At 46.2% G+C, this 22317-nt stretch overlaps 1 protein-coding gene across 1 annotated transcript in view; it reads right to left on the reverse strand.

The window, feature by feature from the left end:
- Positions 1-22317, reverse strand: part of LOC135510229 (pyruvate carboxylase, mitochondrial-like) — a 541364-nt gene that overhangs the window by 514511 nt on the left and 4536 nt on the right. The window lies entirely within an intron of this gene.

Below are 22317 nucleotides of genomic sequence, written 5' to 3' on the forward strand. Positions count from 1 at the left end.
TAAGAACAGTTAAGAACAAATTCTTATTTTCAATGATGACCTAGGAACAGTGGGCTAACTCACTGTACAGTGACAGAACGACAGATTTGTACCTTGTCAGCTCAGGGATTTGAACATGCAACCTTTCAGCTGCTCGCCCAACACTCTAACCACTAGGGTAACCTGCCGCCTTAATTTCCTTGATGAACACAAGGTCCTTAGAAGAACCCAGATTGGATTTTTAACAAATTACCACACAACAGACCACATTATACCCTCAACACTCTAATTCACAATCAAGTAAACCAAAAACAAAGGCAAAATCGACTTTTGTTTCGTAGACTTCAAGAAAGCATTTGATCACATTTGGCACAAAGGTATTTTTTTAAATAAACTAATAGAAAGTGGTATTGGAGGGAAAACACGAGATGTTACTAAATCAATGTACATTAAAGACAAATGTGTGGTTCAAATTGGCAACAAGCAAACAGACGTCGTCTCTCATGAATGTGGGGAGAAACGGTTTGACATCGACATTAACGAATTGGCAAATAGAAGAATCAGAAGCACCTGGTCTCCCCCTACACAACACTGTAATCAATTCACCTGGTCTCCCCCTACACAACACTGACATCAATTCACCTGGTCTCCCTTTACACAACACTGACATCAATTCACCTGGTCTCCCTCTACACAACACTGAAATCAATTCACCAGGTCTCCCCCTACAGAACACTGAAATCAATTCACCTGGTCTCCCTTTACACAACACTGAAATCAATTCACCTGGTCTCCCTCTACACAACACTGAAATCAATTCACCTGGTCTCCCTTTACACAACACTGACATCAATTCACCTGGTCTCCCTTTACACAACACTGAAATCAATTCACCTGGTCTCCCTTTACACAACACTGAAATCAATTCACCTGGTCTCCCACTACACAACACTGACATCAATTCACCTGGTCTCCCTCTACACAACACTGTAATCAATTCACCTGGTCTCCCTTTACACAACACTGAAATCAATTCACCTGGTCTCCCACTACACAACACTGACATCAATTCACCTGGTCTCCCTCTACACAACACTGAAATCAATTCACCTGGTCTCCCTTTACACAACACTGAAATCAATTCACCTGGTCTCCCACTACACAACACTGAAATCAATTCACCTGGTCTCCCTTTACACAACACTGAAATCAATTCACCTGGTCTCCCTTTACACAACACTGAAATCAATTCACCTGGTCTCCCTCTACACAACACTGACATCAATTCACCTGGTCTCCCTCTACACAACACTGAAATCAATTCACCTGGTCTCCCTTTACACAACACTGACATCAATTCACCTGGTCTCCCCCTACACAACACTGAAATCAATTCACCTGGTCTCCCACTACACAACACTGACATCAATTCACCTGGTCTCCCTCTACACAACACTGTAATCAAGTGTCTGCTGTAGACAGATGGCCTGGGGCTGTTGTCTCCCACTAAGGAGGGTCTGCTGTCTCCCACTAAGGAGGGTCTGTTGTCTCCCACTAAGGAGGGTCTGTTGTCTCCCACTAAGGAGGGTCTGCTGTCTCCCACTAAGGAGGGTCTGTTGTCTCCCACTAAGGAGGGTCTGTTGTCTCCCACTAAGGAGGGTCTGCTGTCTCCCACTAAGGAGGGTCTGTTGTCTCCCACTAAGGAGGGTCTGTTGTCTCCCACTAAGGAGGGTCTGCTGTCTCCCACTAAGGAGGGTCTGTTGTCTCCCACTAAGGAGGGTCTGCTGTCTCCCACTAAGGTGGGTCTGTTGTCTCCCACTAAGGAGGGTCTGCTGTAGACAGATGACCTGGGGCTGTTGTCTCCCACTGAGGAGGAGTTACAGCAGTACCGAGATCATCTGCACAGGTTCTGTCAGACCTGGGCTCTGACCGTTAACCACAGGTTCTGTCAGACCTGGGTTCTGACCGTTAACCACAGGTTCTGTCAGATCTGGGTTCTGACCGTTAACCACAGGTTCTGTCAGACCTGGGCTTTGACCGTTAACCACAGGTTCTGTCAGACCTGGGTTCTGACCGTTAATCACAGGTTCTGTCAGACCTGGGTTCTGACCGTTAACCACAGGTTCTGTCAGACCTGGGCTTTGACCGTTAACCACAGGTTCTGTCAGACCTGGGTTCTGACCGTTAATCACAGGTTCTGTCAGACCTGGGTTCTGACCGTTAATCACAGGTTCTGTCAGACCTGGGCTTTGACCGTTAACCACAGGTTCTGTCAGACCTGGGCTTTGACCGTTAACCACAGGTTCTGTCAGACCTGGGTTCTGACCGTTAACCACAGGTTCTGTCAGACCTGGGTTCTGACCGTTAATCACAGGTTCTGTCAGACCTGGGTTCTGACCGTCAACCAAAAAGAAAACGAACAGAATGATATTCCAAAAGAGGTCAGGAAAACAGGATGACAAATATAAATTCTATTTGGACACAGATCTATGAGAACACATGAGAACCACACATATCTATATCAGAAACCCGGATAGCTTTTAAATGGCTGTGAAATGAGCTGAGATCTGGCCCAACGAGATCATATCACCTATTGGAAAGACACCAAAGAATATCAAAGTTAACTTCAATGCTTTGTGTCTCGAAACAGACAGTACATGGCGGCAGACTATCTGACCACTGTGACTGATTGAAAACTGAGGAAAAAACTGACTCGGTACAGACTCAGAGAGGACAGTCTGGCTACAGAGACCGGTCGTCACAGACAAACCTGGCTGCCCAGGGAGGACAGTCTGGCTACAGAGACCGGTCATCACAGACCAACCTGGCTGCCCAGGGAGGACAGTCTGGCTACAGAGACCGGTCGTCACAGACCAACCTGGCTGCCCAGGGAGGACAGTCTGGCTACAGAGACCGGTCGTCACAGACCAACCTGGCTGCCCAGGGAGGACAGTCTGGCTACAGAGACCGGTCATCACATACCAACCTGGCTGCCCAGAGAGGACAGTCTGGCTACAGAGACCGGTCGTCACAGACCAACCTGGCTGCCCAGAGAGGACAGTCTGGCTACAGAGACCGGTCGTCACAGACCAACCTGGCTGCCCAGAGAGGACAGTCTGGCTACAGAGACCGGTCGTCACAGACCAACCTGGCTGCCCAGAGAGGACAGTCTGGCTATAGAGGCCGGTCGTCACAGACCAACCTGGCTGCCCAGAGAGGACAGTCTGGCTACAGAGACTGGTCGTCACAGACAAACCTGGCTGCCCAGAGAGGACAGTCTGGCTATAGAGGCCGGTCGTCACAGACCAACCTGGCTGCCCAGAGAGGACAGTCTGGCTACAGAGACCGGTCGTCACAGACCAACCTGGCTGCCCAGAGAGGACAGTCTGGCTACAGAGACCGGTCGTCACAGACAAACCTGGCTGCCCAGAGAGGACAGTCTGGCTACAGAGACCGGTCATCACAGACCAACCTGGCTGCCCAGGGAGGACAGTCTGGCTACAGAGACCGGTCGTCACAGACAAACCTGGCTGCCCAGAGAGGACAGTCTGGCTACAGAGACCGGTCGTCACAGACAAACCTGGCTGCCCAGAGAGGACAGTCTGGCTACAGTTACCGGTCGTCACAGACAAACCTGGCTGCCCAGAGAGGACAGTCTGGCTACAGAGACCGGTCGTCACAGACCAACCTGGCTGCCCAGAGAGGACAGTCTGGCTACAGAGACCGGTCGTCACAGACCAACCTGGCTGCCCAGGGAGGACAGTCTGGCTATAGAGACCGGTTGTCACAGACCAACCTGGCTGCCCAGAGAGGACAGTCTGGCTACAGAGGCCGGTCGTCACAGACCAACCTGGCTTCCCAGAGAGGACAGTCTGGCTATAGAGACCGGTCGTCACAGACCAACCTGGCTGCCCAGAGAGGACAGTCTGGCTATAGAGGCCGGTCGTCACAGACCAACCTGGCTTCCCAGAGAGGACAGTCTGGCTATAGAGACCGGTCGTCACAGACCAACCTGGCTGCCCAGAGAGGACAGTCTGGCTACAGAGACCGGTCGTCACAGACCAACCTGGCTGCCCAGGGAGGACAGTCTGGCTACAGAGGCAGGTCGTCACAGACCAACCTGGCTGCCCAGAGAGGACAGTCTGGCTACAGAGGCAGGTCGTCACAGACCAACCTGGCTTCCCAGAGAGGACAGTCTGGCTATAGAGACCGGTCGTCACAGACCAACCTGGCTGCCCAGAGAGGACAGTCTGGCTACAGAGACCGGTCGTCACAGACCAACCTGGCTGCCCAGAGAGGACAGTCTGGCTACAGAGACCGGTCGTCACAGACCAACCTGGCTGCCCAGAGAGGACAGTCTGGCTACAGAGACCGGTCGTCACAGACAAACCTGGCTGCCCAGAGAGGACAGTCTGGCTACAGAGACCGGTCGTTACAGACCAACCTGGCTGCCCAGAGAGGACAGTCTGGCTACAGAGACCGGTCGTCACAGACAAACCTGGCTGCCCAGAGAGGACAGTCTGGCTACAGAGACCGGTCGTCACAGACCAACCTGGCTGCCCAGGGAGGACAGTCTGGCTACAGAGACCGGTCGTCACAGACAAACCTGGCTGCCCAGAGAGGACAGTCTGGCTACAGAGACCGGTCGTCACAGACAAACCTGGCTGCCCAGAGAGGACAGTCTGGCTACAGTTACCGGTCGTCACAGACAAACCTGGCTGCCCAGAGAGGACAGTCTGGCTACAGAGGCCGGTCGTCACAGACCAACCTGGCTGCCCAGAGAGGACAGTCTGGCTACAGAGACCGGTCGTCACAGACAAACCTGGCTGCCCAGAGAGGACAGTCTGGCTATAGAGGCCGGTCGTCACAGACCAACCTGGCTGCCCAGAGAGGACAGTCTGGCTACAGAGACCGGTCGTCACAGACCAACCTGGCTGCCCAGAGAGGACAGTCTGGCTACAGAGACCGGTCGTCACAGACAAACCTGGCTGCCCAGAGAGGACAGTCTGGCTACAGAGACCGGTCGTCACAGACCAACCTGGCTGCCCAGGGAGGACAGTCTGGCTACAGAGACCGGTCGTCACAGACAAACCTGGCTGCCCAGAGAGGACAGTCTGGCTACAGAGACCGGTCGTCACAGACAAACCTGGCTGCCCAGAGAGGACAGTCTGGCTACAGTTACCGGTCGTCACAGACAAACCTGGCTGCCCAGAGAGGACAGTCTGGCTACAGAGACCGGTCGTCACAGACCAACCTGGCTGCCCAGAGAGGACAGTCTGGCTACAGAGACCGGTCGTCACAGACCAACCTGGCTGCCCAGGGAGGACAGTCTGGCTATAGAGACCGGTCGTCACAGACCAACCTGGCTGCCCAGAGAGGACAGTCTGGCTACAGAGGCCGGTCGTCACAGACCAACCTGGCTTCCCAGAGAGGACAGTCTGGCTATAGAGACCGGTCGTCACAGACCAACCTGGCTGCCCAGAGAGGACAGTCTGGCTATAGAGGCCGGTCGTCACAGACCAACCTGGCTTCCCAGAGAGGACAGTCTGGCTATAGAGACCGGTCGTCACAGACCAACCTGGCTGCCCAGAGAGGACAGTCTGGCTACAGAGACCGGTCGTCACAGACCAACCTGGCTGCCCAGGGAGGACAGTCTGGCTACAGAGGCAGGTCGTCACAGACCAACCTGGCTGCCCAGAGAGGACAGTCTGGCTACAGAGGCAGGTCGTCACAGACCAACCTGGCTTCCCAGAGAGGACAGTCTGGCTATAGAGACCGGTCATCACAGACCAACCTGGCTGCCCAGAGAGGACAGTCTGGCTACAGAGACCGGTCGTCACAGACCAACCTGGCTGCCCAGAGAGGACAGTCTGGCTACAGAGACCGGTCGTCACAGACAAACCTGGCTGCCCAGAGAGGACAGTCTGGCTACAGAGACCGGTCGTCACAGACCAACCTGGCTGCCCAGAGAGGACAGTCTGGCTACAGAGACCGGTCGTCACAGACAAACCTGGCTGCCCAGAGAGGACAGTCTGGCTACAGAGACCGGTCGTCACAGACCAACCTGGCTGCCCAGGGAGGACAGTCTGGCTACAGAGACCGGTCGTCACAGACAAACCTGGCTGCCCAGAGAGGACAGTCTGGCTACAGAGACCGGTCGTCACAGACAAACCTGGCTGCCCAGAGAGGACAGTCTGGCTACAGTTACCGGTCGTCACAGACAAACCTGGCTGCCCAGAGAGGACAGTCTGGCTACAGAGACCGGTCGTCACAGACCAACCTGGCTGCCCAGAGAGGACAGTCTGGCTACAGAGACCGGTCGTCACAGACCAACCTGGCTGCCCAGGGAGGACAGTCTGGCTATAGAGACCGGTCGTCACAGACCAACCTGGCTGCCCAGAGAGGACAGTCTGGCTACAGAGACCGGTCGTCACAGACCAACCTGGCTGCCCAGAGAGGACAGTCTGGCTACAGAGACCGGTCGTCACAGACCAACCTGGCTGCCCAGAGAGGACAGTCTGGCTACAGAGGCCGGTCGTCACAGACCAACCTGGCTTCCCAGAGAGGACAGTCTGGCTATAGAGACCGGTCGTCACAGACCAACCTGGCTGCCCAGAGAGGACAGTCTGGCTATAGAGGCCGGTCGTCACAGACCAACCTGGCTTCCCAGAGAGGACAGTCTGGCTATAGAGACCGGTCGTCACAGACCAACCTGGCTGCCCAGAGAGGACAGTGTGGCTACAGAGACCGGTCGTCACAGACCAACCTGGCTGCCCAGGGAGGACAGTCTGGCTACAGAGGCAGGTCGTCACAGACCAACCTGGCTGCCCAGAGAGGACAGTCTGGCTACAGAGGCAGGTCGTCACAGACCAACCTGGCTTCCCAGAGAGGACAGTCTGGCTATAGAGACCGGTCGTCACAGACAAACCTGGCTGCCCAGAGAGGACAGTCTGGCTACAGAGACCGGTCGTCACAGACAAACCTGGCTGCCCAGAGAGGACAGTCTGGCTACAGAGACCGGTCGTCACAGACCAACCTGGCTGCCCAGAGAGGACAGTCTGGCTACAGAGACCGGTCGTCACAGACCAACCTGGCTGCCCAGAGAGGACAGTCTGGCTACAGAGACCGGTCGTCACAGACCAACCTGGCTGCCCAGAGAGGACAGTCTGGCTACAGAGGCCGGTCGTCACAGACCAACCTGGCTTCCCAGAGAGGACAGTCTGGCTATAGAGGCAGGTCGTCACAGACCAACCTGGCTTCCCAGAGAGGACAGTCTGGCTACAGAGACCGGTCGTCACAGACCAACCTGGCTGCCCAGAGAGGACAGTCTGGCTACAGAGACCGGTCGTCACAGACCAACCTGGCTGCCCAGAGAGGACAGTGTGGCTACAGAGACCGGTCGTCACAGACCAACCTGGCTGCCCAGGGAGGACAGTCTGGCTACAGAGGCAGGTCGTCACAGACCAACCTGGCTGCCCAGAGAGGACAGTCTGGCTACAGAGGCAGGTCGTCACAGACCAACCTGGCTTCCCAGAGAGGACAGTCTGGCTATAGAGACCGGTCGTCACAGACAAACCTGGCTGCCCAGAGAGGACAGTCTGGCTACAGAGACCGGTCGTCACAGACAAACCTGGCTGCCCAGAGAGGACAGTCTGGCTACAGAGACCGGTCGTCACAGACCAACCTGGCTGCCCAGAGAGGACAGTCTGGCTACAGAGACCGGTCGTCACAGACCAACCTGGCTGCCCAGAGAGGACAGTCTGGCTACAGAGACCGGTCGTCACAGACCAACCTGGCTGCCCAGAGAGGACAGTCTGGCTACAGAGGCCGGTCGTCACAGACCAACCTGGCTTCCCAGAGAGGACAGTCTGGCTATAGAGGCAGGTCGTCACAGACCAACCTGGCTGCCCAGAGAGGACAGTCTGGCTATAGAGACCGGTCGTCACAGACCAACCTGGCTGCCCAGAGAGGACAGTCTGGCTACAGAGACCGGTCGTCACAGACCAACCTGGCTGCCCAGAGAGGACAGTCTGGCTACAGAGACCGGTCGTCACAGACCAACCTGGCTGCCCAGAGAGGACAGTCTGGCTACAGAGACCGGTCGTCACAGACCAACCTGGCTGCCCAGAGAGGACAGTCTGGCTACAGAGGCCGGTCGTCACAGACCAACCTGGCTTCCCAGAGAGGACAGTCTGGCTATAGAGGCAGGTCGTCACAGACCAACCTGGCTGCCCAGAGAGGACAGGCTGAGAGGACAGGCTGGCTATAGAGGCCGGTCGTCACAGACCAACCTGGCTGCCCAGAGAGTACAGTCTGGCTACAGAGACCGATCATTAAGTACAACGAATGTGAAACTATAAAAGATGAAGAAAACATTTTAATATTTATTGGGTGAAAAGCCAAAATGTGCAGTTTTGGCACCCAAATATATGTGTCCTCCTGCCACAACCTGAGGGACAGTCAGTGAAAAGTGCAAAGTAATGTCGATAATATTTCAGAATTTTCATGTGGCTTCTGATCTGCTTCTACTATTTGTTATTATCATTAATACTGTTGTGTTGAATGTTAATCCCATTTCCACTACTACAATTACTTGTTATTCTCATTAATACTGTTGTTGTGTTGAATGTTAATCCCATTTCCACTACTACAATTACTTGTCATTCTCATTAATACTGTTGTTGTGTTGAATGTTAATCCCATTTCCACTACTACAATTACTTGTTATTCTCATTAATACTGTTGTTGTGTTGAATGTTAATCCCATTTCTACTACTCCTGTTATTGTTATTATTGATGTTGGTCCCACCATTGTTGTTCTATGAATACTTTGACAATGGAAGTAATTTAACTTGACATGTCAATAAAGTTATAATAAATTGAGAGAGAGAGAGAGAGAGAGAGAGAGACAGAGAGAGAGAGACAGAGAGAGAGAGAGAGAGAGAGAGAGAGAGAGAAGAGAGTGAAAGGGAGAATCAAGGGAGAGAGAGAGGGAAAGAGAGAGAGCGAGAGAGAGAGACTTTATATATTATCTACCTCACTTGCTTTGGCAATGTTAACACATGTTTCCCATGCCAATAAAGCCCTTGAATTGAATTGAGAGAGAGAGAGAGAGAGAGAGAAAGAGAGAAAGAGAGAATCAAGGGAGAGATATGCTAAAAAAGTAATGGACCACCAGAACAAGCCAGTTGGCAGCAGTGAAAATCTCTGTGACAATGAGAGAGGTGAGGGACTGAGGGAGAACCTTTTCTGTCTAAAGCCAAAGCCTTTAACTTTATGGAATCTCCACACTTTACTTTTCATTGGGCATTTTACCCAGCACTAACCTCCAACTACCAAATCACACACACACACACACACACACACACACACACACACACACACACACACACACATCAATACTACCACCCCAACACACACACACATCAATACTACCACCCCAACACACACACATCAATACTACCACCCCAACACACACACATCAATACTACCACCCCAACACACACACATCAATACTACCACCCCAACACACACACATCAATACTACCACCCCAACACACACACATCAATACTACCACCCCAACACACACACATCAATACTACCACCCCAACACACACACATCAATACTACCACCCCAACACACAAACATCAATACTACCACCCCAACACACACACACATCAATACTACCACCCCTAACACACACACACATCAATACTACCACCCCAACACACACACACACACATCAATACTACCACCCCAACACACACACACACATCAATACTACCACCCCTAACACACACACACATCAATACTACCACCCCAACACACACACATCAATACTACCACCCCCAACACACACACATCAATACTACCACCCAAACACACACAACAATACTACCACCCCTAACACACACACACATCAATACTACCACCCAAACACACACATCAATACTACCACCCCTAACACACACACACAACAATACTACCACCCCTAACACACACACACAACAATACTACCACCCAAACACACACAACAATACTACCACCCCTAACACACACACACAACAATACTACCACCCAAACACACACAACAATACTACCACCCCAACACACACACATCAATACTACCACCCCTAACACACACACACAACAATACTACCACCCAAACACACACAACAATACTACCACCCAAACACACACAACAATACTACCACCCCTAACACACACACACAACAATACTACCACCCAAACACACACATCAATACTACCACCCCAACACACACACATCAATACCACCACCCCTATCACACAAACACATCAATCGATAATATTTCAGATTTTTCATGTGGCTTCTGATCTGCTTCTACTATTTGTTATTATCATTAATGCTGTTGTTGTGTTGAATGTTAATCCCATTTCCACTACTACAATTACTTGTTATTCTCATTAATACTGTTGTTGTGTTTAATGTTAACCCCATTTCTACTACTACAATTACTTGTTATTCTCATTAATACTGTTGTTGTGTTTAATGTTAATCTCATTTCTACTACTACAATTACTTGTTATTCTCATTAATACTGTTGTTGTGTTTAATGTTAATCTCATTTCTACTACTACAATTACTTGTTATTCTCATTAATACTGTTGTTGTGTTTAATGTTAATCTCATTTCTACTACTACAATTACTTGTTATTCTCATTAATACTGTTGTTGTGTTGAATGTTAATCCCATTTCCACTACTACAATTACTTGTTATTCTCATTAATACTGTTGTTGTGTTGAATGTTAATCCCATTTCTACTACTCCTGTTATTGTTATTATTGATGTTGGTCCCACCATTGTTGTTCTATGAATACTTTGACAATGGAAGTAATTTAACTTGACATGTCAATAAAGTTATAATAAATTGAGAGAGAGAGAGAAAGAGAGAGAAACAGAGAGAGAGAGAGAGAGAGAGAGAGAGAAAGAGAGAAAGAGAGAGAGAGAGAGAGAAAGAGAGAAAGAGAGAGAGAGAGAAGAGAGTGAAAGGGAGAATCAAGGGAGAGAGAGAGGGAAAGAGAGAGAGAGAGAGAGAGACTTTATATATTATCTACCTCACTTGCTTTGGCAATGTTAACACATGTTTCCTATGCCAATAAAGCCCTTGAATTGAATTGAATTGAGAGAGAGAGAGAGAGAGAGAGAGAGAGAAAGAGAGAATCAAGGGAGAGATATGCTAAAAAAGTAATGGACCACCAGAACAAGCGAGTTGGCAGCAGTGAAACTCTCTGTGACAATGAGAGAGGTGAGGGACTGAGGGAGAACCTTTTCTGTCTAAAGCCAAAGCCTTTAACTTTATGGAATCTCCACACTTTACTTTTCATTGGGCATTTTACCCAGCACTAACCTCCAACTTCCAAATCACACACACACACACACACACACACACACACACACACACACACACACACACACACACACACACACACGACTGTACTCTACACAGGTAGGACACACACACATCAATACTACCACCCCAACACACACACACATCAATACTACCACCCAACACACACACACACATCAATACTACCACCCCAACACACACACACATCAATACTACCACCCCAACACACACATCAATACTACCACCCCTAACACACACATCAATACTACCACCATTTATTACCTCCTAGACTCAAAGCCTCTCATTCACCTCATCTCATTCATCTCATTCACCTCATCTCATTCACCTTATCTCATTAATCTCTCCTCATCTTCCTATTTCGCAACAAAGCATCCAAACATACCATTGTAAAACTGACCATCCTACCAATCCTCGATTTTGGCGATGTCATTTACAAAATAGCCTCCAATACCCTACTCAACAAATTGGATGCAGTCTATCACAGTGCAATCCGTTTTGTCACCAAAGCCCCATATACTACCCACCATTGCGACCTGTACGCTCTCGTTGGCTGGCCCTCGCTTCATACTCGTCACCAAACCCACTGGCTCCATGTCATCTATAAGACCCTGCTAGGTAAAGTCCCCCCTTATCTCAGCTCGCTGGTCACCATAGCATCTCCCACCTGTAGCACACGCTCCAGCAGGTATATCTCTCTGGTCACCCCCAAAACCAATTCTTTCTTTGGCCGCCTCTCCTTCCAGTTCTCTGCTGCCAATGACTGGAACAAACTACAAAAATCTCTGAAACTGGAAACACTTATCTCCTTCACTAGCTTTAAGCACCAACTGTCAGAGCAGCTCACAGATTACTGCACCTGTACATAGCCCACCTATATTTAAACCCAAACAACTACCTCTTTCCCTACTGTATTTATTTTAGTTATTGATTTATTTATTTTGCTCCTTTGCACCCCATTATTTTTATTTCTACTTTGCACATTCTTCCACTGCAAATCTACCATTCCAGTGTTTTACTTGCTATATTGTATTTACTTCACCACCATGGCCTTTTTTTGCCTTTACCTGCCTTATCTCACATCGTATATAGACTTGTTTATACTGTATTATTGACTGTATGTTTGTTTTACTCCATGTGTAACTCTGTGTTGTTGTATGTGTCGAACTGCTTTGCTTCTTGGCCAGGTCACAGTTGTAAATGAGAACTTGTTCTCAACTGGCCTACCTGGTTAAATAAAGGTGAAATAAAAAATAAATAAAAACATCTCATCTCATTCACCTCATCTCATTCATCTCACCTCATCTCATTCATCTCATCTCATTCACCTCTCCTCATCTCTTCTCATTCACCTCATCTCATTAATATCACCTCATCTCTTTCACCTCATCTCATTCACCTCATCTCATTCACCTCATCTCATCCACCTCATCTCATTGACCTCATCTCATTGACCTCATCTCATTCCTTCATCTCATTCACCTCATCTCATTCATCTCATCTCATTCCCCTCATCTCATTCACCTCATCTCATCGCATTCACCTCATCTCATTCACCGCATCACATCTCATTCACCTCATCTCATTCACCTCATCCCATCTCATTCATCTCATCTCATTCACCTCATCTCATTCACCTCACCTCATTCACCTCATCTCATCTCATGCATCTCATCTCATTCATCTCATCTCATCTCATTCATCTCATCTCATCTCATTCACCTCATCTCATTCACCTCATCTCATCTCATTCACCTCATCTCATTCACATTATTTCATCTCATTCACCTCATCTCATCTCATTCACCTCATTTCATCTCATCTCATTCACCTCATCTCATTCACATCATCTCATCTCATTCACCTCATCTCATTCACATCATTTCATCTCATTCACCTCATCTCATCTCATTCACCTCATCTCATATCATTCACCTCATCTCATTCCTCTCATCTCATTCCTCTCATCTCATCTCATTCACCTCATCTCATCTCATCTCATCTCATTAATCTCATCTCATTCACCTCATCTCATCTCATTCACCTCATCTCATCTCATTAATCTCATCTCATTCACCTCATCTCATCCACCTCATCTCATTAATCTCATTTCATTCACCTCATCTCATCCACCTCATCTCATTCATCTCATCTCATTAATCTCATCTCATCTCATTCATCTCATCTCATCTCATTCACCTCATCTCATCTCATTCACCTCATCTCATTCATCTCATCTCATTCACCTCATCTCATCCATCTCATCTCATCTCATTCATCTCTTTCACCTCATCTCATTCACCTCATCTCATCTCATTGATCACGTCTCATTCACCTCATCTCATCCACCTCATCTCATTCACCTCATCTCATCTCATTCATCTCACCTCATTCACCTCATCTCATCTCATTCACCTCATCTCATCTCATTCACCTCATCTCATTCACCTCATCTCATTCACCTCATCTCATTCACCTCATCTCATCTCATTCACCTCATCTCATCTCATTCACCTCATCTCATTAATCTCATCTCATCTCTTTCACCTCATCTCATTCACCTCTCCTCACTCATGTCATTCACCTCATCTCATCCACCTCATCTCATTCACCTCATCTCATTCCTTCATCTCATTCACCTCATCGCATCCACCTCATCTCATTCACCTCATCTCATTCCTTCATCTCATGTCATTCATCTCATCTCATTCATCTCATTCATCTCATTCACCTCATCTCATTCACCTCATCTCGTTCACCTCATCTCGTTCACCTCATCTCGTTCATCTCATCTCATTCACCTCATCTCATCTCATTCACCTCATCTCATCTCATTCAACTCATCTCATTCACCTCATCTCATCTCATTCACCTCATCTCATTCCTTCATCTCATCTCATTCATCTCATCTCATTCACCTCATCTCATCTCATCCACCTCATCTCATTCACCTCATCTCATTCACCTCATCTCATTCACCTCATCTCATTCACCTCATCTCATTCACCTCATCTCATCTCATTCACCTCATCTCATTCACATTATTTCATCTCATTCACCTCATCTCATCTCATTCACCTCATTTCATCTCATCTCATTCACCTCATCTCATTCACCTCATCTCATCTCATTCACCTCATCTCATTCACATCATTTCATCTCATTCACCTCATCTCATTCACCTCATCTCATATCATTCACCTCATCTCATTCCTCTCATCTCATTCCTCTCATCTCATCTCATTCATCTCATCTCATCTCATCTCATCTCATTAATCTCATCTCATTCACCTCATCTCATCTCATTCACCTCATCTCATCTCATTAATCTCATCTCATTCACCTCATCTCATCCACCTCATCTCATTAATCTCATTTCATTCACCTCATCTCATCCACCTCATCTCATTCATCTCATCTCATTAATCTCATCTCATCTCATTCATCTCATCTCATCTCATTCACCTCATCATCTCATTCACCTCATCTCATTCATCTCATCTCATTCACCTCATCTCATCCATCTCATCTCATCTCATTCATCTCTTTCACCTCATCTCATTCACCTCATCTCATTCACCTCATCTCATCTCATTGATCACGTCTCATTCACCTCATCTCATCCACCTCATCTCATTCACCTCATCTCATCTCATTCATCTCACCTCATTCACCTCATCTCATCTCATTCACCTCATCTCATCTCATTCACCTCATCTCATTCACCTCATCTCATTCACCTCATCTCATTCACCTCATCTCATCTCATTCACCTCATCTAATCTCATTCACCTCATCTCATTAATCTCATCTCATCTCTTTCACCTCATCTCATTCACCTCTCCTCACTCATGTCATTCACCTCATCTCATCCACCTCATCTCATTCACCTCATCTCATTCCTTCATCTCATTCACCTCATCTCATCCACCTCATCTCATTCACCTCATCTCATTCCTTCATCTCATGTCATTCATCTCATCTCATTCATCTCATTCATCTCATTCACCTCATCTCATTCACCTCATCTCGTTCACCTCATCTCGTTCACCTCATCTCGTTCACCTCATCTCATTCACCTCATCTCATCTCATTCACCTCATCTCATCTCATTCAACTCATCTCATTCACCTCATCTCATCTCATTCACCTCATCTCATTCCTTCATCTCATCTCATTCATCTCATCTCATTCACCTCATCTCATCTCATCCACCTCATCTCATTCACCTCATCTCATTCACCTTATCTCATTCACCTCATCTCATTCACCTCATCTCATTCACCTCATCTCATTCATCTCATCTCATTCACCTCATCTCATTCACCTCATCTCATTAATCTCATTCACCTCATCTCATTCACCTCATCTCATCTCATTCACCTCATCTCATCCCATATCATTCACCTCATCTCATTCCTCTCATCTCATTTACCTCATCTCATTCACCTCTCTTCACCTCATGTCATTCACCTCATCTCGTTCACCTCATCTCATTCACCTCATCTCATTCACCTCATCTCATTCCTTCATCTCATTCACCTCATCTCATTCACCTCATCTCATCCACCATCTCATTCACCTCATCTCATTCCTTCATCTCATCTCATTCATCTCATCTCATTCACCTCATCTCATCTCATCCACCTCATCTCATTCACTTCATCTCATTCACCTCATCTCATTCACCTCATTTCATTCACCTCATCTCATCTCATTCATCTCATCTCATTCACCTCATCTCATTCACCTCATCTCTTCTCATGCATCTCTTCTCATTCACCTCATCTCATATCATTCACCTCATCTCATTCCTCTCATCTCATTTACCTCATCTCATTCCTCTCATCTCATCTCATTCACCTCATCTCATCTCATCTCATTCACCTCATCTCATTCATCTCATCTCATTCACCTCATCTCATTAATCTCATCTCATTCACCTCATCTCATTCACCTCATCTCATCCACCTCATCTCATTAATCTCATCTCATTCACCTCATCTCATCCACCTCATCTCATTCATCTCATCTCATTCATTTCATCTCATCCACCTCATCTCATTCATCTCATCTCATTCATCTCATCTCATTCACCTCATCTCATCTCATTCATCTCATCTCATCTCTTTCACCACATCTCATTCACCTCATCTCGTTCACCTCATCTCATCTTATTAATCTTGTCTCATTCACCTCATCTCATCCACCTCATCTCATTCACCTCATCTCATTCATCTCACCTCATTCACCTCATCTCATTCACCTAATCTCATCTCATCTCATTCACCTCATCTCATTCACCTCATCTCATCTCATGCATCTCATCTCATTCATCTCATCTCATTCACCTCATCTCATCTCATTCACCTCATCTCATTCACCTCATCTCAATCTCAATCACCTCATCTCAATCACCTCATCTCATTCACCTCACCTCATCTCATTCACCTCATCTCATTCACCTCATCTCATTCACCTCATCTCATTCACCTCATCTCATTCACCTCACCTCAGTAGTTTTTCCAATATAACATTATCACAGATCACAGCTTCCTATCTGCAAATGTTTATTGTACTGTCTGAGTGATTCTGATGCATCTGTTTTACAAGCCTCTGCTGCCACTCTGTGGTGATAGCTGGTACTGCGACCAACATACTCCACAGAGAATGATGAGGGTGGGGAGAACTGACTAAAAGCCTTTGGTTTTAGCGAACACACACACACACACACACACACAGACCGTCTTTGCGGAATGAGAGAGGTTAGGTTTTACCACCAGTCTGGTGCTGGTACAGTCTAGGCTTTCTGCTATAAACAGGGAACACACACACACACACATAGCTGAGGATTTACAACACACACATTGTTCAGGAGTTACAAAACACACACACACACACCCACACAGAGTCGTAAAGTAACAAAACACTTACAGTACCAGGCAAATGTTTTGGACACACCTACTCATTCCAGGGTTTTTCTTTATTTTTACTATTTATTACATTGTAGAATAATGGTGAAGACATCAAAACTATGAAATAACACACATGGAATCATGTAGTAACCAAAAAACGTTGAAAATGTATTCTTCAAATGAAAATATACTCTTCAAAGTAGCCACCCTTTGTCTTGATGGCAGCTTTGCACTCTCTTGGAATTCTCTCAACCAGCTTCATGAGGTAGTCACCTGGAATGCATTTCAATTAACAGAAGAATATTTTTCCTTCTTAAAGTGTTTGAGCCAGTCAGTTGTGTTGTGACATGGTAGGGGTGGTATACAGCAGATAGCCCTATTTGGTAAAAGACCAAGTCCATATTATGGCAAGAACACCTCAAATAAGCAAAGAGAAACTGTTATGCACTTGAGTGAAGACCCAAAAGCGGTTTAACAGAAACAGAGTTCTTTTAATGAAAAAACAGGAATGGCATAGATCCTCTTCCGACGTTGTCAATGGCACAATAGACTACCCGCAGAGAGGGCGACAAATGAAACATAAAGTCCCTCTGATGAATAGCTGGGTTGCGGCGACAGGCTGCAGGTCGCTCGCGGTCGGTGCGGGTCACAGAGGAACGGTGGTACCTGATCACACGTAGCATATGATGAACTGGACACAGTGCAAACAAAAGATAGTTAGAAGTGTACAGGATGCACCTGCCAGGCAGACTCCGACAGGATAGGACTAGGAGGAAGCAAACGAGACGATAGCTTGCTTCTGGCATGAGAAACACAAACGAGAATCTGACACCGAAAGTAGCAGGAACAGAGAGAGAAATAGAGACCTAATCAGAGGGAAAAAAGGGAACAGGTGGGGAAAGGGTGAACGAGCTAGTTAGAGGAGATGAGGAACAGCTGGAGAAGGAGAGAAAGAGAAGGTAACCTAATAAGACCAGCAGAGAGAGACAGAGTGAAGAGAAAGGACAGGAACAGACATAATAAGACATGACAGAAACGACAGTCCATCATTACTTTAAGACATGAAGGTCAGTCAATACGGAAAATGTCAAGAACTTTGAAAGTTTCTTCAGGTACAGTCGCAAAAACCATCAAGTGCTATGATGAAACTGGCTCTCATGAGGACCGACACAGGGAATGGGAAGACCCAGAGTTACCCTCTAATGCAGAGGATAAGTTCATTAGAGTTAACTGCACCTCAAATTGCACCCCAAATTAATGCTTCACGTCGCAGGCACATCTCAACATCAACTGTTCAGAGGACACTGTGTGAATCAGGCCTTCATGGTCGAATTACTGCAAAGAAACCACTACTAAAGGACACCAATAAAAAGAAGAGACTTGCTTGGGCCAAGAAACATAAGCAATGGACATTAGACTGGTGGAAATCTGTCCTTTGGTCTGCTGAGTCCAAATTGGAGATTTTTTGGTTCTAACCGCCGTGTCTTTGTGAGATGCAGAGTAGGTGAACGGATGATCTCTGCATGTGTGGTTCCCACCGTGAAGCATGGAGGAGGAGGTGTGATGGTTGGGGTGCTTCGCTGGTGACACTGTCAGTGATTTATTTAGAATTCAAGGCACACGTAACCAGCATGGCTACCACAGTATTCTGCAGAAATACGCCATCCCATCTGGTTTGTGCTTAGTAGGATTATCATTTTTTTCAACAGGACAATGACCCAACACACCTCCAGGCTGTGTAAGGGCTATTTGACCAAGGAGAGTGATGGTATTGCATCAGATGACCTGGCCTCCACAATCACCCGACCTCAACCCAATTGAGATGGTTTGGGATGAGTTGGACCGCAGAGTGAAGGAAAAGCAGCCAACAAGTGCTTAGTATATGTGGAAACTCCTTCAAGACTGTTGGAAAAGCATTCCATGTGAATATCTCATGAAGCTGGTTGAGAGAATGCCAAGAGTGTGCAAAGCTGTCATCAAGGCAAAGGGTGGCTACTTTGAAGAATCTCAAATAATAAAAAATATTTTGATTTGTTTAACACTTTTTTGGTTACTACACGAATCCATAATGTTGAATATAGTCAAAATAAAGAAAACCCTTGAATGAATAGGTGTGTCCAAACATCTGACTGGTAATGTACATGTTGTCTAAAATCAGAACCAGCCTGAGAACAGCCAATAGCAGTCTTCTGGTCAAACCCATTTAAAGCTAGCGATCATGCTAAATGTTAATAACCGTGTCCTGTACATACCAAACTGTCCTATCGAAACTGAAACCTACATGAAGCGAACTGTTGCCCCTAGTGACCCGTTTCTATGTCATCTCACAACATCCTCAGACAGGAATACTGCATCACGGCTGACCTGGCTGGGTAAAAACTGTGTCCTTGATATAGTCAACTCAAGGACACTAATAACTGGGTCCTTGTCACGCCCTGGTCGTATTATATTGTGTTTGTCTTCATTCATTGGGTCAAGCCAGGGTGTGACATTGTGGTTTTTTGTGGTGTGTTTTGTCGTGGGAGTGTCTAGCGTAGTCTATGGCTGCCTGAGGCGGTTCTCAATCAGAGTCAGGTGATTATCGTTGTCTCTGATTGGGAACCATATTTAGGCAGCCATATTCTTTGAGTATTTCATGGGTGATTGTTCCTGTCTCTGTGTTTGTAGTCACCAGATAGGCTGTATAGGTTTTCACATTCCGTCTGTTGTTTTGTACATTCAGTTATTTCATGTCTAGTCTTATTTTCATTAGAAAACATGAAAAAGACGTTGCATTTTGGTCCGCTTCTCCTTCTACAGTCGAACGTCGTCACAGTCCTTTATATTGTCAACTCAAGGATGCTAATAACTGTGTCCTTGATATTGTCAACTCAAGGATGCTAATAACTGTGTCCTTTATATTGTCAACTCAAGGATGCTAATAACTGTGTCCTTTATATTGTCAACTCAATGATGCTAATAACTGTGTGCTTTATATAGTCAACTCAAGGATGCTAATAACTGTGTCCTTTATATTGTCAACTCAAGGATGCTAATAACTGTGTCCTATGTATTGTCAACTCAAGGATGCTAATAACTGTGTCCTTTATATTGTCAACTCAAGGATGCTAATAACTGTGTCCTATATATTGTCAACTCAAGGATGCTAATAACTGGGTCCTTTATATTGTCAACTCAAAGATGCTAATAACTGTGTCCTTTATATTGTCAACTCAAGGACACTAATAACTGGGTCCTTGATATAGTCAACTCAAGGACACTAATAACTGGGTCCTTGATATAGTCAACTCAAGGACACTAATAACTGGGTCCTTGTCACGCCCTGGTCGTATTATATTGTGTTTGTCTTCATTTATTGGGTCAGGCCAGGGTGTGACATGGGTTTATTGTGGTGTGTTTCGTCTTGGGGGGTGTAAAGCATAGTCTATGGCTGCCTGAGGCGGTTCTCAATCAGAGTCAGGTGATTATCGTTGTCTCTGATTGGGAACCATATTTAGGCAGCCATATTCTTTGAGTATTTTGTGGGTGATTGTTCCTGTCTCTGTGTTTGTAGTCACCAGATAGGCTGTATAGGTTTTCACATTCCGTCTGTTGTTTTGTACATTCAGTTATTTCATGTCTAGTCTTATCTTCATTAGAAAACATGAAAAAGATGCTTCATTTTGGTCCGCTTCTCCTTCTACAGTCGAACGTCGTCACAATCCTTTATATTGTCAACTCAAGGATGCTAATAACTGTGTCCTTGATATAGTCAACTCAAGGATGCTAATAACTGGGTCCTTGATATAGTCAACTCAATGATGCTAATAACTGTGTCCCTTATATTGTCAACTCAAGGATGCTAATAACTGTGTCCTTTATATAGTCAACACAAGGATGCTAATAACTGGGTCCTTGATATAGTCAACTCAAGGATGCTAATAACTGTGTCCTTTATATCGTCAACTCAAGGATGCTAATAACTGTGTCCTTGATATAGTCAACTCAAGGATGCTAATAACTGTGTCCTATATATTGTCAACTCAAGGATGCTAATAACTGTGTCCTTTATATAGTCAACTCAAGGATGTTAATAACTGTGTCCTTGATATAGTCAACTCAAGGATGCTAATAACTGTGTCCTTTATATAGTCAACTCAAGGATGCTAATAACTGTGTCCTTGATATAGTCAACTCAAGGATGCTAATAACTGTGTCTTTTATATAGTCAACTCAAGGATGCTAACAACTGTGTCCTTTATATAGTCAACTCAAGGATGCTAATAACTGTGTCCTTTATATTGTCAACTCAAGGATGCTAATAACTGTGTCCTTTATATTGTCAACTCAAGGATGCTAATAACTGTGTCCTATATATTGTCAACTCAAGGATGCTAATAACTGTGTCCTTTATATTGTCAACTCAAGGATGCTAATAACTGTGTCCTTTATATTGTCAACTCAAGGATGCTAATAACTGTGTCCTTTATATTGTCAACTCAAGGATGCTAATAACTGTGTCCTTTATATTGTCAACTCAAGGATGCTAATAACTGTGTCCTTTATATTGTCAACTCAAGGATGCTAATAACTGTGTCCTTTATATTGTCAACTCAAGGATGCTAATAACTGTGTCCTTTATATAGTCAACTCAAGGATGCTAATAACTGTGTCCTTTATATTGTCAACTCAAGGACACTAATAACTGGGTCCTTGATATAGTCAACTCAAGGACACTAATAACTGGGTCCTTGATATAGTCAACTCAAGGACACTAATAACTGGGTCCTTGTCACGCCCTGGTCGTATTATATTGTGTTTGTCTTCATTTATTGGGTCAGGCCAGGGTGTGACATGGGTTTATTGTGGTGTGTTTCGTCTTGGGGGGTGTAAAGCGTAGTCTATGGCTGCCTGAGGCGGTTCTCAATCAGAGTCAGGTGATTATCGTTGTCTCTGATTGGGAACCATATTTAGGCAGCCATATTCTTTGAGTATTTCATGGGTGATTGTTCCTGTCTCTGTGTTTGTAGTC

Source organism: Oncorhynchus masou, chromosome 23, assembly GCF_036934945.1.
Source record: "Oncorhynchus masou masou isolate Uvic2021 chromosome 23, UVic_Omas_1.1, whole genome shotgun sequence".
NCBI lineage: Eukaryota > Metazoa > Chordata > Actinopteri > Salmoniformes > Salmonidae > Oncorhynchus > Oncorhynchus masou.